Here is a 5,134-nt window from a genome sequence, read left to right as displayed (position 1 = left end):
ATGAAAACCAGGTAAGAATTTTACTAGTTGAGATGTAATTCGTTTGGTCTAAAGAATGGAGTAGTAGAAGAAACAGTAGCTTTAAGTTAAAAAAAAAAAAAAAAAAAAGTTTAATTGAATTTTTTAAATGCCAGTACAAGGATCAAAGTACATTGCTCTCAGCAATACTTATCAAAATTTCATCTTTTCTCCTACTTGCTTTTCTCACACTACCAGGTTCTACCTCCCCAAGTCCCCCAAACCTCAATCTTTCCCAATTTCTTTTTTTGCAGTCTGCCATCTCCACTTCTTTCCATTGCTTCACTCATTTATTCATTCACTCGCTCAATATTTATTGAGCATTTGCTGTATGCCTGGACTGGTTGCAGGCACTGGGAAAAAAAGCAGTGGACAAGACCAACAAGTTCCCTGCTCTCACAGTGCTTTATGTTCTAGAGAAAATAGAAGTAAAGAATTCTAACACATATAGTGAAATGTAGCCAAATGGGGAGAATAAGATTCAAGATCAGAGAATACATAAATAACAAGAGGAGGTCAAAGCCATTAAAATATTAGCAAATAAGGGCTTACATTGTAGTGATAATAAGGTTCAAGTTTTAAGATTCCAAGCATTGACTTTTATCATTACGTGTGAGAACTGGTGTCCTCTTGGACAGTGTGAATGGATTGAGAGAAGTCTGCGAACTCTCCCACGTGAATTATTAATAATCCACTGCCTAAGAAATTACTATTAGATCTTAGTGCTAACAGAGCTTTACTCTCCAAAGGAAGATGTGCATTTTCTCATTTCTAAAATTGAGAGTAACACAAATAACTACGTCTCCCTTTCACTTTGACTTTCGGGAAACTCTGAGCAAAAAAATCTAACCCTCACTATCATAGCACTTAAATATCTCTTTTAGTTTTCCAGACAACTTTATTGTGTAAGTTCATTTGACCTGCTTCAAATTCTTTGTTTAATTAGATAAGATGTCTTTTTGGTTAGCACCATTTTTTTTTTCTTTTCCAAATAACCGCAAGAGTTATTCATTATTGGAGTATAGGCAGGAACTTGTCAGGCTGAGGAAAGAATAGAAACTGGGTTGGGCAACCATCAGATGTCTTTCCCATCTTGCTCTCATCCAAGTTATTCCCAGAATATCTGCTCTATTTTTCTTTTCTGTGAACATATTCTTTCTGGTCCTGAGTCCACGGAGTTAGTGAAAGATAGATGCCCTAACACTTCTGATTTTATGTTACAAATCTAGTCACACTGAGAGACTCATGGGCTGCCTCTAGGTTCTGATTTCAAATTCCCTAAAAAGAAAATCTGATTGACCCCAATTGTTTCACATTGTTTAAACCAGTTTATGCCCAGGAGACATAGTCATGCAACCTAAGCAAAACAGTTACAAATTTCCCCAAATGAGGTTTGAGAGGGGAACAGAATGGGAATAAAGAGGTTTAGGATGAGCAATTTAGAAGATTGTATAAGTAGAAAGTTAGAAGGATAGGTGACAGATATTGGTTAGATGATTACCAAACTTATTTCCAGTGGGACTATATTTCCCAGCATCCACAAGTTGTGTAGGGCTTTGTGATTGAGTTTTATCCAGCAGAACATGAGAAGATGTAATGTGATCTCCCTCTAGGCTTGACCATTAAAAGTCAAGATTCCCAGGCAGTGCCCTCTGTGGTCCCCCAGATCTGTCTCTTGCTTCAACAGTGTTTGGACGGAACAGACCCAGGGACATTCTTTCTTCTAGCCTCCGACCACCCTCCAACCTCTTTTCCAGTGGCAACCTTCAGAACTTTCTCAGCCATCCTTGGCTTCTGAGACCAGCCAACACCATATTTTGAGCTTATTTAATTCCTTATTGCTGAACAACCAGGAGCTCTCAAATCTGTCAAAATTATTCCACTGGTGGAGGCGGCATCAACCACCTGGTCAACCTGTGTTTGCAAACCTCCTACATCTACCTCTCTCAGGCCTTCTACTTCATGGAGTCAGTGTGGCTCTGGAAGGCGTTGGCCACTTCTTCCCAGAGTTGGCCGAGGAGAAACGTGAGGGTGCCAAGTGTCTCTTGACGATGCAGAACCAGTGTGGCAGCCACGCGCTTTTTCAGGACCTGCAGAAGTCTTCTCAAGATGAGTCAGGTAAAACTCAGGAAGCTGCATGGTCATGGAGAAGAACCTAAACCAGGCCCTTTTAGATATGCATTCCTTGGGTTCTGCCCATGCAGACCCCCATCTCTGTGACTTCCTGGAGAGCCATTTCCTAGACGACGAGGTGAAACTCATCAAGAAGATGGGTGACCACCTGACTAACCTCCACAGGCTGACCGGCCCCCACACTGGGCTGGGCAAGTATCTCTCTGAAAGGCTCACCCTCACACATCACTAAGAGCCTCTGGAGCCGAGAGGCTTTTGAGAAGCCCCTCTGCATCCCCCTGGTCTTGGCCTTGTGCCTGGACTTCTTCCTGAAATCAATAAGCAGCCTTCTAATCATCCTGGAGGCCTCTTCCATGCCTTGGACCAAACTGAAACAATAAAACTTTGTACAGAAAAAAAAAAATTCCCTAGAAGGTGGTGGAGCCAAGAGAGAAAGGAGGCCCTCCTTTCCACACTGTAGCACACTGGAACACACTATGAGCAAGAAGTAAGCATTTATTGTTTTAAGCCACTGAGATTAGGGTTGTTTATCATGAACATTAATCTTTCCTAACTAGTACAGAGAAATAAAGCACACCATTTATTCATTCTACAAACATCCCTTGACTAGGTCATGTGTTGCATTGGGATGCTTGGAAACTGGGGGTGAATAAGGTTAGCACTTCTGCTCTAAATTCTTCATAGTCTCATGGAGGAGACAGATGGGTAAAGAGCAAATTAAAGTAATGAACACTTGTCCTTGAAAGGAGACAACAGAAATGATCCTAAAGTGACTGCAATATTAAAATGTCTTCTCTAATAACAGAGATTATTATTATCACTGTTTTCCTAGGTGAGTGGATGGATAGACAAAAATATTACAGAGACAGAGTTTAAAACGCTTGGTCACACTGTGATTGAAGGACAGAGAGGAATCAAGGTCAACCCAGAAGCCCCAGCCCCACCAATTGGAAGAATGGTGGCGACTTCAACAGAAACAGAAAATCCACTTATGGAGGAGCTATGTTGAGAGAAAAATGATGAGTTTTCTTTGGAATATGTTGAGCTTGAGACAGGTGGAGGAATACAATTTAGAACCTGAAATCTGTATCTCGAAAAAACAAAAACAAAGTAAAATCCTCTGGTTAGAGATATAAAGAAGTCAACAGATGAAAGTAATGTTAACAATTTCCATATTAACTTACAAAAAGGGGTCCTATTCTTCTTATGAAATATGACTATGTCAATGATACTTTTGAAATAATTTTCATGTTACTCTATTTTTTTTCCAGGGTGAAATCAAGACAAGTTCAGTATATTTTATCTTTTCCAAAGAAATAAAAATTATACTAGCAGTTTCACTATTTCCACAATAGACATGGAAAGTCCTGAGCAACCACTTAACCTCTCTGTGTCTCAATTTCTCATTTATAAAATAGGAATATCAATCCCTATGTGGCAAATTGCATTTTCAAAAATAGCCATAGTCATACTCTGTTTCTACACGCTCTTTCAGAACATTACCAGTCACCATCTGGAGTCTATCTTCCCTCCCCTTGAAACTAAGCAGGACTACCTGGACGAAATGAATGTGGCATGCATGCCTTCCTATGCTAGGTCATAACAAGTGACATGACCCCTCCAGGCTCTCTGTCTTAAATGATGAAACCCAGTTATTACACTATAAGGAAGTCCAAAGTAGCCCACTTGGTGGGTCCATCGGAGAGGTGAAGAGGAACTGAGGCTCCAAGCCCAATACCGGCATCGATCCCAGATAGGGATTCTTCAAATTATTCCGTTCCCCAGCCTCAAGGCTTTGAGTTGATGACTCTGACATGAGCAGAGACAAACTGAATTCGCTGTGTCCTGTTTAAATTCCGAAACCATAGATTCCGTGAACTCAAATGAATGGTTGTTTTATGCCACAAATTTTGGGGTAATTTTTTATGTAGCCGTGTTATCAGTCACATCTATTGAACAGAATTATTTGTTAAATAAAGAATTCCTGAAAAATATGTGTGTTTACTCTTCATAATACAAAATGTTATTTGTATAAATGTACTAGTTAGGTTATTAACTTTTATTCTTTTATCCACCTTTCCCTTTGTTTAAGGATTTATACACTTGTGCACTCTTAATAAATGTAAGTCTATAAACTGTAGAATTTATAAACATCAGGAACATTTATAATAATCTAGACTTAGAAAACCTAGTGAGCACTATTTTCAACACAGTACATTCCAGGGTTTGGGGTCATGACCTGGAAGCAAGCAGGATGCTTATATTTCCATGAAGAGTCTTCAGTTCTTGAATTCTTTTGCTGGACAAATGGGATCCTCAGCACTCCAGTTGCCAAGGTGAGAAACACCTTTAGTGCTACTAATGAGTCAATGGGAAAGAATTTAGAATGCTGGGCCATGTTTATTCTCCAGATTCTATGAAATAAAATTTTATTTAATGAAAATTGAGGGGGGATTTATTAATCACCCACAATTCCCAAGTACTGTGGGTATAAAACTATGTATAGTATAGGCCTTGCCCTCAAGAAGTTCACAATTTCATATCCCATGAAAGAAACACATATTTAAATGAACTAACAATCCATTGTAATAAACCAAACAGAAGATAGAAAATCTGGAGATTAGTCCAGAAGTTTGTCAATACTTGCAGTTTACCAAAGAATAATGGCATGTGATACTATTCATAATCAGTGACTTACCCAATTCTAACAATTTTTTCCTGAAATTTAAAAATGAATAACTCCCCTTAAATTTATATAATTTAGGTATCTTACTTTCAAAATAGTTAAGTGTTTGTAAGAGTGAAGAGCTAGGGCGCTTGTGAGTTTTGGCAGTCTTGCCTGACAAAGGCTTGTAGTACATTATTTTTTGTCCACACACATTTCCTCTCTTCTTGTTCCAAATAAAGTTCTACTAATAGTCTTGAAATGGGGGCTAGGGAAGCAGGAAAGAGGGAAGCTAGGACAACATAGGACCACAGCCAC

The 5,134-nt window shown here is 39.1% G+C and overlaps 1 pseudogene; it reads left to right on the top strand.

Moving 5' to 3' along the window:
* On the top strand, nt 1-4,632 carry LOC107497460 (annotated as a pseudogene).
* The last annotated feature ends 502 nt before the right edge of the window (nt 4,633-5,134 follow it).

Source organism: Rousettus aegyptiacus, unplaced genomic scaffold (genome assembly GCF_014176215.1).
Source record: "Rousettus aegyptiacus isolate mRouAeg1 unplaced genomic scaffold, mRouAeg1.p scaffold_m13_p_13, whole genome shotgun sequence".
Classification (NCBI taxonomy): domain Eukaryota; kingdom Metazoa; phylum Chordata; class Mammalia; order Chiroptera; family Pteropodidae; genus Rousettus; species Rousettus aegyptiacus.
Note: the sequence above shows the minus strand (reverse complement) of the source record. Positions and strands in the feature narration are given on the sequence as shown.